This window comes from Vulpes lagopus, chromosome 9 (genome assembly GCF_018345385.1).
Source record: "Vulpes lagopus strain Blue_001 chromosome 9, ASM1834538v1, whole genome shotgun sequence".
NCBI lineage: Eukaryota > Metazoa > Chordata > Mammalia > Carnivora > Canidae > Vulpes > Vulpes lagopus.
This window is the reverse complement of record NC_054832.1, coordinates 13,165,628-13,183,210: the sequence shown is the minus strand read 5'-3', so window position 1 is coordinate 13,183,210 and position 17,583 is coordinate 13,165,628.

The following is a 17,583-nucleotide window of genomic DNA, read 5'->3' as shown; positions in this document are numbered from 1 at the left end:
CATCAACATTAAAAGGCTTCTGGGTCAAACTGTGTTTAGGGCCAGCCCCAGGCAATCGTAATTTAATTAAAGCAAAATAGGAAGAAAAAAAAATAGCAGCAAGTGAAACAGTCTGAACAAAAACCTTGGTCTTAAAATCCCAATGCCTCCTTCCCCAACATTTGCTATTATGGACACTGTGGACAGATACTTCATTTTTCTCACTTTTCTTATCTGTAAAATGGAGATAATTCGTTGAACTGAAAATAACAGAGACACAAAAATAACAGTGGTCTTAACAAGGTAGAATTTTATTTCTTCAACTTGTAAAAGATCCAGAGGTAGACAGTCAAGGACTTTGGCAGATCTGCTCTACAGAGATTTCAGACCACAGGCCCCTCCTGTTGTTTTCCCTCCATGAGAGGGGTCTCTACTTCCAAGAACACCTCCAAGTCTAAAAAAGCTGCTCCAACATCAGCCTTCATACATTCAAGCCAACAGAAATAAAATGCATAGGAGGAACAAACCATCTATACCAGATCTCTGTTAAGGAAAGTTTCTGGAAGCTTCCAAGTGACACCCCAGCTTACATCCCATTGACCAGAATTTAGTCATATGGCCATATATATCTGCAAGGAAGGTTGGAAATTTTAGTATTGGTCTGGACAGCTATGTGTCTAGGATGGGGAATTTTACCACTATATAAATAGTGGGGGGGGGTGGAAGCTGGGGGATACCGAGCTATCTCTAACCCAAGGTATAACTCAAAGAGTTGTTATAAGAGTCTAATAAGATGATGAATGTGGAAGAGCTAGTAAAGTGCCTGGCTTATAGAAGATGTTCAGTAATTTCTGGCTGAACCTGATGTACAAAAAGAGAAAATAAAGTTTCTGAGAATCGTGAACCCTCTAAAGAGTAATGAGAGTGTGCTCCCTTAGAACATGCATAGACGAAGGGATCTGAATTCCCCAGGGGCACTGATGAACCAGGTAATGACCCGTCTTTGACCTAAGCTTCTGTTCAAGTTTTCAAGAGACCAAGAAGTGCTAATTGTCTTCTGCATCTCATTCCTCCATGTCTTTGATTACACAGTTTTCTCTCTCCAAAATCTCCTCTTTCTCCTTCTCCACCTTTCCAAGACTCGGTCCAAATAGCACTGTCATCAAGCAGCCTTCCCAACACCCCAAGCTGGGTTAGGTGTCCTTTTTGCTGAGTTATCATAAGTTGATGCATACTGCTGTCATAGAAGTAACTGTATTGAGATTCATCTGCTAATATGTGTCTGTTATTGAACTGTGAGGTCCTTGAGGGAAAAGATAAAGCCTCACACATCTTTGTATTCCCAAAACTGACCAAATCCCAGACCTCAATCCCTTATTCTCATCCAGGGAATTTGAGTACATGTTTGATGAACATTATAGGAGATTGTTGGCAAGATGACAATGTAAGGTTTTATGTACAACTTGGAAATAAAATAGATAAAATTCTCTTCCCTGACTCCCTGATTGCTCATGGACAGAACCCAGCACATATTGGGTCCTTGGTGACTTCCTGTTCTGCCCAACTAAACAGACTGAAGATTAAAATTCATTGAGACACCAATATTCCAGAGATACTGACAAGTTTGGGAAAGACAGAAATCAAATGTAAACTCTGTATGTACACAAACTTGGATAAAGAGAGAAGGATGGGAGAAACAAAACCAAAAAAAAAAAATGCTTTGATGTTGTATGTCAATTATACTCAAATTAAAATAAAATTAATTACAAAAGTCAGATCTGGCCTCTTTAGGAAGTCGAAAAATTTTGGTTACCTCTAAAATTATATTAAAGGATCCGCTAATCATTCATCGTGGTAAACTTCCAGAATCAAAATAACTAACAGGCTTAAACAAATCAGGTACTTAGGAGGAAATGGAATTAGTGCATGTTTTTTTTTTTTGTAACAGTCAAATAGTTATAAAATAAGAGTCATAGATTTATCCATTCCCCCCTAGAATGTCTAGGGTACATCTCAGGATTAAGGCTGTTTGCAGACAGCTGATTTCAGACTATATAAATAGAAACAATGCCTAAAAGGAAAAGAAAGATATACATGGAGAGCTACTTAGAAGGCAGAGTCATGAGAACTTGGTGATCGAATAAATACAACAGAATATGGGGAAAGAAAGACATCAGGAAAACTCTAGTTTAAAATTTGAGAAAACAGTAAGAAAACAAGGGAACTTTGGCTTGGGAAGAAGCCTTCATGGAGGCAGACCTGTTGTTTCCATATATCAAAGTCTGTATTCTATGGGAAAAAAAAAAAAAAAGCTGGGTTTGTTGTGTGTGATACCAAAGGTTAAAACTGGAACCGAGGTTGGAAGTTCACAAAAATTCTGCTTGAATGACATGAAGAATTTTCAGGGATCCATGGCTATGGCTATTCAAAAATTAACACAAGTGTCGGCAAGAGGCAGGGAGCTTCTCTTCAAGACTGTAACCAGGGAGATGTCAGATACAGCCACTTTGGAGTCCATCTATAGACGCAGACTGCCTGCCTCTCATCTCACTTCTGGTAACATCCCAACTGTCTTTGAAGAACCACTCCTTTCCCCTCTGAGTCCATGGGAGTCGGGTGAAACTGGTTCCGCTCTGTTGCTCCCAGGCTGGTCTGGTGGCCCAAGTCTGTATGGTGAAGCGTCTCATAGAACGGCTATAAAGAGAGCATGTAATCAAAGCCAGGCGAATAAGGATCCCCCACCCCCATCTGAGTATTTGCAGGAGTCATAGGGAAGTTTGGCTCTCTGAGCAGAGCACCTATGGGTGATAGACAGAAAGCCTGGAGAGGAGGGCCAGCCAGCCCCGAGCTAGGGAAAGAGATTTAGGAATGAAGACAATACACAGGAAAGCCAAGTGGAGAAGGAGACAGAGATAGAGATTCAAGAGACAAAGAAGAGAGACCAAGACAGAAGGACAGAGAGAGATTCAGAGGGAAAGAGAAAGAAAGAGAAAGGCAAAAAGGGAGGAAGGGAAGAAAAGAGTCAGATTCAAAGAAAGAGTAACAGAGGTTGAGAGAAAGGAAGAGGAATGAGTATAAGGAGTGGAAGAGAGAGAAACCCAAAGGCAGACCTGTATGTAGCTGTTCCTCAGACTGGTTGCATCTTTTTAGAGACTCAAAAAGAAAAATACCTTTTTGCTTTTAGCCAGCCGATTTAAGATAGGCTTGTTGTCACTTGTTCCCCGCCCCCCAAAGAATCCTTTCTGTGGACATTGTATAGAAAATCCAAGTATAAAATGAGAAGTGGCTCCGACAAAAGATCAATGTCAATGAAGCTTTGAAACCAGTGTATTTTGATAACATTTAGACACTTTTAGGTTAAAAAAAATTAAAAAATAGGGGATCCCTGGGTGGCGCAGTGGTTTGGCGCTTGCCTTTGGCCCAGGGCGCGATCCTGGAGACCCGGGATGGAATCCCACATCAGGCTCCCGGTGCATGGAGCCTGCTTCTCCCTCTGCCTATGTCTCTGCCTCTCTCTCTCTCTCTCTCTGTGACTATCATAAATAAATTAAAAAATTTAAAAAAAATTAAAAAATAATATTTGACATGCTGTAAAGATTAAAATAAACCTGGACAATAGTGTTGGTCTGGTCCTTAATGCTGCCAAGAGCTTCCCAGGTATAATCTGAACCCAACCTCCGTCAGAGGGCAGAGAGAGACTGGAAGCTGGAAGTGGCAGGCCACTTGAGGCTGGTAAGGGGCAGATTTAATAATAGCAAAGGCCGTAACTGGGCACAGGGCGCAGTCACGTACACCATGCAGGTGTTCTCAATACCACACCACTATCCCAAGGCTGTGACCTCGGAGCCGCCTCTGGGAGCTGGAAGTGGGAAAGGCCAGGGGAACTCACTGTCCAAGGACAAGGGAGGGGGTGAGGAGCCTCTGGGCTCCCTGGGCCAGCTCACCAGTCAATCAGCCTTTTTGATGATGTTCCCCAACAAATAACAACAACGAAGGTATCTTCTGTCATAATGGTACTTAGAGTACTTACCAAGCACCTGTAATGCATCAGAGGGGAGCACATTTCTCTCCTGATTCTGGTGATTATTTGTAGAAGTTACAGCACTTCCTTTCAGGAATATACTAACGAAAACGGAAAGGAAAAATAGACAGTAAATATGCCCAAACCCAGAACAACAGGATTGGAGCGGGAGGGTGCAGGAGAGGGACGGGGAATACAAAATACCAAAAAGCAACATTTTAATTCTAAATGCTTTGGACCTTGCAAAGCACCCTGACATTCTGATGCGGCTCTTCCTTGCTAAAGATGTCTTTCAGTGTCTTTGAGGGCCTCCCCCAAAGATCGACAGCATACTAAATAGAACTGAAACGTTCTTTATTCCACCACTGGATCATGCTTTTAATAGGAGAGTATAATCTCATTACAAGCTCTAGTAGTCATCCAGATTACGATCTTAATTGCCAGTATAGGTAAAAGTGTAATAATATATGCTTATCCTTTTTTTTTTTTTTTTTGTAATGACATAATTAAAGAAGAACAAGAAAATTTTTTCTGTGAGCCAGTCTCCTAGGCCTCAGGCTATTACAGACTTTGCCTCACTTTTAGATGTGGTATTATGTAGTATCAATTCTTCGAAAACTATACAATATTTTAAAAACACTCTTACGTTTTAAGAACATCATAGAGTGGGTCATTGTGTCCCCTCCCAAAATCTCTTTCCCTCTTTTTGGAAACAGAAGATCTATGTTCATCTGCTGACCTATCATCACTTCTTACTTACCTTGACAAAATCAGTTAACATCTCTGAGATTCAGTCTTCCTCATCCATGACATGGGACTCTAAATGCCTACTACACATACACATGGACCAAGTGAGGGGAAAAAATGTGTAAGGCTTTTACAGTTCTAAACTATTATATCACTTTAAAATGGATTTTCATTGAGTGTTTGGTATAAATGATATGCTGAGGTGACACACGTTATTTACTTTTTACTCTTCTGATATAGAACCTCAATGGAAGAGATCTTAAAAACTCCCAAGGACCAGGTACATTCCTGTGAATTAAATAGTCATCTTCTCATGATTTCTTCTGTAAACCAGGTGTCAAGCCTCTCTGGAGGAATGGATTTGAACATGTAGCCACTAGTGATACGCTAGGAATGGAAGCCAACCTCAGAGTCTTAGAGTCCAAGACTGGAATACACACAAGCCAATGATGGTAATCAGATCAGGATGGAGGAACAAACATATGCTCAATGTAGATTATGAGAGTGAGGACCAGAAGCTGGGAATGGGTCAGAAAGAAGCAAGGATCCTTCAATGAGATGAGACTTTGTGGATCTAGATTGAACAAAAAATTCCTCACGACTTGTTCAAGCTTTGAACTCTATCTGGGTGATCAAACCTTTCAATATTGAGGACATTCAGGGAAAGAAGAAAACTTTTTCCGGTCATTACTACTTCCAGTAGATCCCTAACTCAGGAGGGATCCATGAAACCCAATTAGAATTATTTTTTTTTACTTTTTTTTAAATTTTTATTTATTTATGATAGTCATACAGAGAGAGAGAGGCAGAGACACAGGCAGAGGGAGAAGCAGGCTCCATGCACCGGGAGCCTGATGTGGGATTCGATCCCGGGTCTCCAGGATCGCGCCCTGGGCCAAAGGCAGGCGCCAAACCACTGCGCCACCCAGGGATCCCCCAATTAGAATTATTGCAAGAACTTTTAGTAACATATGACTTCAAGTCTCTAATTTTAACTTTTCTTGTCCTTCCTTCCTTCTGACTATATTATCAGCACCCAGTGCATAGTCGGGGTTGAGCAAAGTTCCATCAAAAGATGAATAAATATGAATTATATAGTTCACGTGCCATGCACTGAGCTTGGCAAGGGAAATAGGAACCTTAAAAGACAGGCATGGCCCTGCTTTCATGGAACTTATGGTCTGACCATGAAGACGGGCACTTAAAAGCAATTCTTCAAGAACTGCTGTGGGTAAAGCACCAGAAATAAAGGGGAAGCAGAAGCAAATGGGAGATAATTAGCTGAAAAGAGGTGGATGGAAAGATGCAGAAGCAGGAGGAAGTACCTGGTTAGAGACTACATCCCTGGGAGGGCAAGGGGCATGGCACATGTGATCAAGGTCCAATCCAGTCATCACACCCAAGAAATGTTTCCCCTGGAGAAGCACATGTAACCTCAGTTTATAAAGGATGGACAAAAAGGGTGCCTAGTGGTTCAGTTGGTTAAGTATCTGCCTTCAGCTCAGGTCATGATCTCAGGGTCCTGGGATCAAGCCCTGCATTGGGCTCCCTGGTCTGTGGGGAGTCCACTTCTCCCTCTTCCTCTGCCCTTCCCCCCACTCATGTGCACTCTCTCTCTCAAATAAATAAATAAAGTCTTTTTTTTAATGTAAATATGGAACACAGCAGAGCTACCACAAGTGGCTATGTCTGTTTGCCAGCTCCAGGGGCCTTCCTTCACAAACACTGCCTGGCCCTGCAGCCAAGATAACAGGGACTGTAGATGTGGGCTAAGTTAGCCAAGGGAGATTTTTCTAGACATGTCAGGGAGTGGAGAACAGGATTGAGCTCCATCAGGGCAGGTTGTCAAGAATGGTGGGTAGTCATGTACAAAAATCAACATGTAACATAGCTAAGATTTCCTGGACACCTACAATGTGCTTAGTGCTCTTTGAAGACATATGTATATCTTAGGAGAGAATATTTGTGTGTGTGTGTGTGTGTGTGTGTGTGTGTGTGTGTAGAAATATTTATTTAATCTTCATAGCAATCCTATAAGGTAGGTGCTATTTTGTCCCATTTGACAGATAAGAAAACAGAGACTCAGAAAGGTAGTGAGCTGACAAAGGTCACATAGCTAGGAACAGGGCTAGGGCACAAACCAGGAAGTCTGGGCCAGAGCCCTTAGGACCAAGAACAATCACCAAGAACCAAAGTGATGCAGCAGAGAAGGACTACTAGAAGCATCCTTCCCCTCAATGCTTGGAGACCAGCGTTTTTTGCTGAGGCAATTGCTCTTGGGTTTCATAGCCATTCTCTCAATACTAATACAAAAAAAAAAAAAAACTATCTCTAAACCCAATAGTTCATGAAACCAGGACCGTCGATACAGTGGCTTCTGCCAATCTAGGAAGAATTGGAATAACCTACATCTCACTGAATGTTTCTAAGGAACAGCTTGGTCAGGGGCAGCTGACAGGGCCTGACAGGAGCCTCCGGCAGCATCAACACAAATAATACTTCTGAATTGGAAGTAATGTGAATCTAGTGGTGGTCAGCTGTCCCAGAAATCAAATTCAGGTCCAAAGCATCTACCCTATATTAACCTTTTATGTTTCCAAATTGCAGCCTTAATCTCTTTCCATCAGCTTACTTGTAATTGCATCAGAGACCCCACAAACCTATCATTATTCCTCTCAGAGGCCCTGAGGCAAATCATTTGTGTGCTCTCTGATTGAGTGCCCTGTTAGTTAAGTGGGGAAAGGGAAAAAACCTTCTTCACCACAATGCCGTGAAAATTCACAAGATTCCTGCACAGTGCACTTTGAAGATATGGTACTCCCTTCAAAGAAGACATGTCCCTTGATTTTCAAGATGTCCAGGATGCAGGAGGAAAGGGAAAACCAATATTTTGATTCTTGCTCATAGAAGTCTTTCATTCATTCATTCAAAAAGTAATTCTTAAAAAAAAAAAAAAAACTAATTCTTGGGCACTTACCATGTGCTAGGCAATATGTTTGGTGCTAAGGAGCCAATGATGAGCAGAGTACACCTTGAAGCAGCCCTCAAGCAGCTGATGATCTATTTAGAGCAATGGTGCTCTGTCCTGGCTGCATATCACAATAGGCTGGGAGACTTTTAAAAAGACCGATGTCCAGTGGCCCCACTCCAGGCCAATTAAATAAAAATTCATAAAGTTAGGCCTCTGCCATTTGTATTTTCTAATCTCCCTAAATTATTATGATAGCTAAAGACAGTTGAGAACCACTGGGGTAGAATGAATGACTTATCCTCTCTGCCTTGGCACAGCCTTTGTTAGAACAGCATTAAAATTACAGACCTTTGGAACCTATAAGAAATGCCTTTACCATTTTTGTCTATAAGACAGTCAGGTAGTCATTTGAAGCTTCTCTAAGGCATACGTTGGAACTCCTGAATTGGAAAACTGGATACAGAAATAAAGCCATCAGCTACTGACCCAGACTGGTGACCCTTTGATATCCATGACTCCATGTCCTTTGAAGGGAGGGATTAACAATCACTGTATTCTCTGTAAATAGCCAAGAAACTGAGCTTAACAAATGATCAATTAACATCTGAAGGTAGGAATGGATATATATATATATATATATATATATATATATATATATTTTTTTTTTTTTTTTTTACTTACCTGGATACCTTTGTCCAAGAATTCCCCTCTACAATGGTCGAGAGAATGACTCGTTCTTCTCTCTCTCTAAATCCATGTGGTTTTTGATAGGGCTACTACCCTCAATCCCTTCTCCAAAAAATGTCACCTGCCCCAGATCAAGCTAATGTGTAACAAAGTATACTCTTTGCCTATAACCTACACCAAGCCAATCAATGTCCATCATCAGCCTTTTGCTGAAACAATCAGATATCATTTTTGTTCATGGTTACTCTGCTGGACATATGATAAATTGAAGTTACTGGTGGGCCTGCCAGTCATCAGCTGGGAAGAATTTGACTGAGAATAAGGTCAATGCAGATTTCTGATGATCTGAGTTGAGTACCTGGATCCAGGTAAGCCTGAACATCTACCCTTAATCTTTTCTTTATATGAACTAATAATTTCCAGTTTTTGGCTTAAGACTTTCTGAATCAGATTTCATCTCTTACAGTCAAAAGGCTGTTCACTAATAAAGTGGGTAAATGAATGAATTCTCTGCTCCTTACTCTTCAGGTAGGGAAACAGCATGGCTTCTTTCCTTGTCCTCTAAATTATTGAGAAGGTTTTGGTGGCAACCAAATTGCATCTAGTCTAGTACAGCTTTCTCCATAATGTACTCCACAGAATATTGCATGTTCCCACATTCAAATAAGTTGAGAATAGAACTGTTAAAAGGTATCTTTAGTGCAAAATTTCTCAAACCTGGAGTCTATCAGTGGGAACTCTAAATCTTTCACAGGAACTGAAGTATACTACATTTTCCCAACTTATTTAAGTACAAGCTTCTTTTTCATCCTACATCTCCTGGGACTAGAGTTTTGGAGGGAGTGGCATTCAAGCTGCAACCTAAAGAATGTTCTTCCTTCTGCCTGGAACACTCTTCCCACACGCTCACTCCCAAGCCTGTCCATTTCTTATTCCACAGTCACGGAGTGTAAAATTCCATTTTCTCCAAAAACTCTTTAACAGAACCACAAATGTCACCCTCCCCCAACTCCAGAGGTTATTTATACTTATCTTTTGCTCTCTTAAGCTCTATTCTTCCTATTTTATGTTATCTATCACACAGAATGATAATTATCCAATGTTTCCCACTTATTATATGGATTATATGGAGGCCATTCTACAATATGACTGCCAATGATCCTCACCTACTGATATTCATGATTTTGTGAAACATGTCCCACATTTACTCATGGCTGGCTATTAAATATGGCAGAAGTAAAGATGTGTGACAGGCAAGGTTAGGTCATAAAAGGCATTGCAGCTTCTGGCATGGGTTCATGAATTACTCACTCTGGGAAGAGCCAACCACTAAGGCCATGAGGATGCTTAAACATCCTCATGGAGAAACACTAGGCCTCTGGCCAACAGTCAGCACCAACTTGCCAGTGCCTTGAGAGTATCAACTTGGAAGTAGATCTTTCAGCCCAAGGGTAGATGTTCAGCCCAGTTAGGCCTTCAGAAGAATGAAGCTGTAGCCAACATCAGCCTGCAATCTAGTGGTAGACCACAAATGATATCTATCCAGCTATTTCCAGTTTCTGACCCACAGAAACCATTTAACTATAAGTTCATAAGGACCAAAACTGAATTGTTTGCTGTACCATAACCTCCCCAATCCACAAGCATATATCATGCACACACATAATTACACACACGCACACACTACACAAATCCTAATTATAGCACTTAAAACAAAAAAGGCACTCAACATTTGTGAATGGATAAATAATAAATGAATGAATGTTTAAATTATAAATAAGTATGTGTACCTTTATACATATATTGTGGGAACTGGCTGATAATTTGGGTAATAATGTAAGAGAGGAGAAATATTCCTTTTAAGTTATTTACTACTTAAAGCCTTGGAAGACTGTCAAATGGAAATTTATTTTTTTTAATTAATTTTTATTGGAGTTCAATTTACCAACATACAGAAAAACACCCAGTGCTCATCCCGTCAAGTGTCCACCTCAGTGCCCGTCACCCATTCCCCTCCAACACCCGCCCTCCTCCCCTTCCACCACCCCTAGTTCGTTTCCCCGAGTTCGGAGTCTTTATGTTCTGTCTCCCTTCCTGATACTTCCCAACATTTCTTTTCCCTTCCTTTATATTCCCTTTCACTATTATTCATATTCCCCAAATGAATGAGAACATACACTGTTTGTCCTTCTCCAATTGACTTATTTCACTCAGCATAATACCCTCCAGTTCCATCCACGTTGAAGCAAATGGTGGGTATTTGTCGTTTCTAATTGCTGAGTAATATTCCATTGTATACATAAACCACATCTTCTTTATCCATTCATCTTTCGATGGACACCGAGGCTCCTTCCACAGTTTGGCTATTGTGGCCAAATGGAAATTTATATATCTCACTGTGACTGTAGCCCCAAAATGCGAAATTCAGAAAACCCAACTTTAGCATGAGATCTGCATAGTTTTAGACAACTGCCATATTCTCTCTGGACCTCACTCAGCCTGCTATGGTAGAAAATATGAGTTAGACTAAGGTATTTTCAAAGACTATGTCAGCTCTAACTTTCTAACAAAGACTCCAAGATAGCAAGCTTGGTGGAGGTCTCATACCAACAGCAGGAATGGAAGTCAGCTTGGCTAGCACAGGGTCCTTTTGTGACACAGCCATGGAAGGAAGCCCGAGTCACCTGCTGATGTTTTATCCTCTTCTGTCCATCTTCCACTGTTTTTTGTCTTGGACAGGGTAGCACTAATGGGGCCCCAGGTTGCAGTGAGCGGGTAAAGGTGCTATCAGAACAGTTGTCAGATCTCTGTAGCACACCATGCTCCCAGGATTTTGTCTTGGAGTGGTGTGGGTCCTTGGCCATGGAGGTGGTGGTGGTGGTGTCACCTAAAGCCTTTGGAGCCCCATGTCTCAGAGTCAGTCCTCAAAAAACAGCTCCTGCCAATGGTCTCACATAGTCAACTCTTAACAGATACAACAGCTGCTTTCTAAGAACATAGTGTAGCTTTTAGGCATTCTGCCTAGAAATTCTTTTTCACTGAATTCCTGGAAGAGGCTGCTTGATTTTCTCCACACCCAAGACTCAGAGGAGCCTAGCAGGCCAGAAAGCCAAGAAAAGCCACACACTGCACCTGAGGAAATTATTTCTGCTCAACCCAGGCTTCTGGGGGGAGTAAGAAAGCTGTTCTGTGAGTGTGAGTGTGAGTGTGAGCAAGGAAGGAGAGACTGTAATTCTAGTTTTATGGCATATTGGGTAGTACAATGGTGATTAGAGTTGCAAATAAATGTGTGATGAGTACTTAACATGTATCAGGCATGTGACATGTGAGTCTCCTTTATTCCAATGAATCCTGAAGGTCATGCATATTTTTTATCCACTGTATGATTCACAGAACATTGGATAGGAGTACACAGAAGAGTCTTGTCCCAATCTAAGCCTTCCTCAACCACCAGACTATCTTGCTTCCTAAACAAAGTCACTGAGGGTATGTGTTGTGAGCATGTGGTGCAGAGAAAAGGGTAAAAAAATAAATACATTTTAGAGTAGGGTTATTGATGACCCATGGGCCAAATCCAATCCACCACCTGAATTCATAAATAAAATCTTACTGGAGCACTGGCAAGTTTATTCATTCCATTTCCAATGGTTGCTTCCACACTACCATACTCGAATGGTATATATGGTCTGTATGGCTCACCCAAAGTCTGTTTACCATCTTGCCCTTTAGAGAAAAAGTTGATCAGCTCCTGTAAGGCTGTGGTAATATAGGTAATATAACTGTAGGTCCCAGGCTAGACAGTTATAAATAAAATTTCTAATTAGCTTTGCTTAAATACTGAAAAGAATTGGAAAATTGGCCAAATACTACTCACAATTAAATGTCCATTTACAGAACAAATTGGAACAAATTTGTTCTTATATTCTGAAAGTCACTAAGAGAGCTAAAGCCATCAGTAAAATAAGACCAGACCTTAAGTGTAGGACCACTCTGTGTAAAGTTGGCTGTCTGAGCGATTAAATCCCACACCATCCTCTGAAGGGCTCAGAGGCATATTGGTTCAAAAGAGTTGTCCCCCTACAAGGTTCCATGTGACAGCTGGAGCCACCACTCAGACAAGAGAAATGGTGATGAGCCTAAACAAGTGGTAGCCTTTCCCATAGTCTCCACCATTCCTAATTCTTTCCACTAGCTCCCAAACCCAGAGCACAAAGCACCCCATTAAGAATTATTTAGCTCAGAGAGCAAAGGGAGGGAGGATGTCCCCACAGAAATTTAGGAACTACTGAAGAACCTCAGAGATCAGTGTAATTCAGCAGAAACAAAGCTTTAAGAAGGTAAGTGACTTCCCCATGGCCACAGAAGTTATCATTCAAGCCCCAATGTCTCTCTCAGGTCTTACTGCAAACATGAATCTGAGCAGGGACGTTTGTAGGCAAATGAGAAACTTCTTCTCCCCAGTGCTTTGATGTCTGCCATAAAAGGACAATATGGGCCTGAATCAGTGTTTCCCAAGTTTTAGGCATTTCTGGAGCACCTTTACAATTTTACAGGTTTCTGAATGGGACACCGCACCATTGGCTTCCAATATTTAATTCAATCACATACCTTAATTTCACAAACATGGAAAATCAGTATCAGGTTTCCCTAAATAGAAAAAACTATGTAAATACAACAATGGTGTTAAATTCCAGGTAGATCACATTGCTCACCCAAATTCTGATCCAGAACCCTCCTCTCCCTTCCTTTAGAAAGAATGGAGCAAACGTCAGAAAGGTCTAAAGGAGTAACACCAAACTGAGCATCTCCTCAGAAGGAACAGAAGAGAATTAAAAAGAGAACAACTTTCTCACAGCCTCATACCATTAGCAGTATTCTCCCCAGACATTTGGGAAACACTGAAACCAGACAGTGATTTCATGAGAAGTACAAAGCCAGCCAAAGAGTTTGGGAGAGGGAGTAGACCATCAGAAGGAAAGATTCCCTTCCTAAAATGGATTACATCCTCCAGTTTCTTGGTTGGAATCTCATGCACAGCCAGTGGAAACAGCGTGGTAATGTATGACATGAATGACTGCATGTCTTTGGGTGGGTTATATAATACACTCTCCAAGCACATTTCCTCATCTAGTAAAAAAAAAAAAAAAAAAAAAGAGTGGCAGGAGGAATTAACAGTAGCTACCCTGCAGAATCCAGTAGCTAGCATATGAAAAAGTGCCTGGTGTATAGTTGGCACCCTGAGCCTTCCCAGCCAGAATTGATTCTCCTGTTTTGGACTTTCTGTTTTTGAACTTTCCTTACCTGGTCTCTAAAGCACACCAAATGAAGTGTGTTCTAATTTTGGAAATGAGTTAACTGTTTTCTGAGATAAGCAAGAACAGCCTTCTCTTCTCTGTAAGTTCCATGAGATGACCCACTATGGAACTGAGTTCCACAGTAAGGTGTGAGAGCCCCTACCACTGCCAACCACCACATAGTGACCCCCTCACAGAATCCTCAGGGGCTGAAAGAGTATGCCATCTATAATACCAAGCATAGCCCCAGGGAATATACATTCTACATGATTGAATACTCAAGATCACCTTTAAGGTGGAAATTTTATTCTCATTTTAGCGATGGCAAAACCAAGGCCAGAGAGATTAAGTAATATACTCAAGGTCATAGGGTTAGTAAGTGGACAGGATTTGAAGAGAAGCGTGTTTGATGCCATAGTCCTCTTCTTTCTTCTCTTCCATTTAATACCTGAATTTTGTCTCCATAATTTCAGTTGTCCTGCCAGATATCAAGCTCCTGCTTCCCGACTAATGAGAATAATTGGTCCCTGTCCTTCTCAGCACATCCTTTCATGTGTCTGCTGCAGTATGAACACTTCATGTGGCTCAGCCTTCTCTGTACATCACCAGATCCATCTTTGCCAACCTCCTCACATAAACTCAGCCCTGTCAACCTTTTCTCACTCTCTGCTGTCTCCTTTTAACTGGTTCCAATCTCTCAGTGTCTGCTCATTAGTGGGCTGTTGGGGACCAAAGGCTGTCTGTCGGGAAACCCTAAAGGCACATTGGCATTGGGTTAATTACCCAGTGCATCGTGAAAGAGTTCCTTACCCATCCCGGCAATAGGAAGGTGCCAGCTAGAGGTTCAGGGTGACAAGAGTGGGCAAGTGGGCAAAGAAGGAGAGTGTCACTCATTCCACAGTGGCAAGAAAAGTAGACAGAGGTAAGTTGGCTTATGAACAAGAGTGAAAATGGAACTCAAATCTATGTCAACAGAAGTATTTAATCCTGAGTCACCTTAGGGCATGTCCTAAGCAAAAGAACCAGTAGAATGGAGATATAAATTAGAAGAGAGGTGCCTGGGTGGCTCAACTGGTTGAGTGTCTGACTCTTGATTTCAGCTAGGGTCGTGATCTCAGGGTGGTGGGATCAAGCACTGCATTGGGCTTTGCACTCAGCGGGGAGCCTCCTTGGAATTTTCTCTCTCCCTCTCTCTCTGTACACCCCTCTAAAATAAATAAAGAAATGTCAAAGAAGAAAAAAGACAGGTCTCTTCCTTCAAAGGATCCACTATCCAGCACTCCACCATCCAATATGGGAGCCACTTGCCATGGATGGTTATGAGTACTTGAAATGAGGCTAGTTGAAACTGAAATGTGCTATGTAAATGCACACTACATTTTGAAGACTTAATATGGAAGAAAATACTAAAAATATCACACCAGTAATTTTTTTACATTGATAACCAGTTGAACTGATAATATTAACATACAGAGTTAAATGAAATACATTATTAAAAGTAATTCCATGAGGAGACCCTGGATGGCTCAGTTAAGCATCTGCCTTTGGCTCTGGTCATGATCCCGGAGTCCTGGGATTGAGCCCCACATTGGACTCCCTGCTCAGCGGGAAGTCTACTTCTCCCTCTCCTTCTGCCCCTCCCCCCCATCATATTTTCTGTCTCTGTAAAATAGATAAATAAAATCTTTTTTAAAAAAAAGTAATTTTGTGTATTTATTTTGAACTTTTTTTTCATATAAGGCTACTAGAAAATCTAAAATGACATGTGTGGCCCTTGTCATATTTCTGTTGAATAATACTGGTCAACTCAGTGAGGCAGGCACAGAGATGACATACACGTCAAGTCACGACACTTGTTTAACTAGACGCAGTTCCCTATTGGTGAGTGGACAGCTTTTCCAAGTGGGGGAAACACCGCCATCGCTTCTTTACACAATTCACATCGTTTCCACAACATTCATTTCCTACCAATTTCTTTTCCATTTTTCTTACTATTGATCTTATGTATGTCTCCATCAGAGGATAGGTTCAGTACACATGACATTGTCTTCCACCTTGCGGTCACCCAGCACCACTCCCAGAAGTTACTACGGTTCTAGCATGCAAGAAACAACTGTAGCAATAGATGAATCCAACACATATTTACCTAGACCCATTTCACAAGAACCATTTCAATCTAAATGGTAGACAAAGGCTCTTGATTGGAGTGCAGAAACAAAAGACACCTGGAGATCCTCAAAGAGAGGGTGGAGAATCTATTACTACTACACAAGCAGGGACTCAGCTGAATGCTTAGCATGTGAAATCTGACATACACTTTAAAGAACTCTATAAAAAAAAAAGTCCACTCCTATTTTACAGATGAGGAAACGGAGACCCTAGAGTTACATAACTGCCTTAAATTTGCACAGTTAATAAGAGGGCAGTGCTGGCAGCAGAGATCGTGTCTGCATGTGTTCAAAGCTCACAGGTTTTCCTTTATGGGCACCCCCACACAAAGATTTCAGCTTCAACTTTGGAAAGCATTGCTGACTTTTCTACAAGCAATTTTTCTGAGCACTTGAGGAAAGATATGTAAATACCTATGCCTCTCCAAAGGAGGAAAATCCACAGAGACACAGGCCACATGATTTTGCTCCCTCTGGGCCCAGCTGCTGAGAGTAGCTTCCTTTGTGGCTCCAAATTGTGTCTTATCCCACAGGTTCACAGTGTGTAGACTCCCAGACCCATAACCTAACACTTGGAAACCAGCCAGTGGAGGAGGGAGGGAAAGAATATTTTCGCAATTGCTAAAGAGCTATTCCTGGAGCTAGGGAGTGTTGACACCAGGCTGTCAGAGAGAGAACAGAGAAGGACTCTAATTTGGAAACATTTTACACTGTGTACTTGACAACGTATACTAGGTGGCAAAAAACAGTGAGGGAGGCTCAGACTGGGTAACTGAATATGGGCTGGCTTATTGTCAGCCTTAACATATACTAGGTGACAAAAAAGCAGTGACAGTGGCTCAGATTGGATAACCAAATATGGGCTGGCTCATTGGTGGCCTTGTTAGTGCAATAACTCCAACCTCCAAAAGGTAATGTGGGATATTGGTTGCTGGGGTCAAATCCAGCTTTGCCACTTATTAGCCACATGACTTTGAATAAATCAAGCTCCCTGTACTTCATTCTCTCGCCTATAAAATGAGAGCAATAATAATCCTTGTCTCATGAAGTCATTATGAGACTTAATTCAAGTCAAATATATAATATGCTTTCAACAATATAAGTGGTAGCTACAATTATTATAATGATTCTGAGTGGGCTATCCCAGAGGTAGCTCTGCTCCAGCATTCTCAAAAATAGGGTAAAACTAGGTAATACTACCCAAAAGGACATTCTTTTCCCACCGATGCATGGAAGTGGTGAGGTTTTCTTCATTTGTTTACAGCTAGCAGGGAAAGAAGTAGAAAATGTTGGTAGAGAGGAGAAAGACAATGGCAGGCATAAAGACATTAGAAATGAAAGGGAAAAAGTTATAAGAATGCAAAGTTTACATAGGATGGGCTCTCACCTTATCAATGTGAGTTTGACCACAAGCTTTTCCCATTTCTGTGACTCTAGATTATTTCCTCCCCTATTCACACGGCTTCGAAATGATGCGTCCAGTAGGGTTTTATTAAGTAATAATTACAAAGCTCTAATAACACGTTATTAGGGATGGGGCTAAGTGCCCAACAGAGCTCTTGGAAAGATCGAAAGGGCCAAGTTACCCTGAGTTGATGGAACTCTAGTCTAGGGGGTGGTGTGGTAGTGTGAACTATATGAAATGTTCAGTGGGTTCTTTAAGAATCCTGAAGGTGATTCAATCCATCATGAACATGAGACTGAAATAGGGTGTCA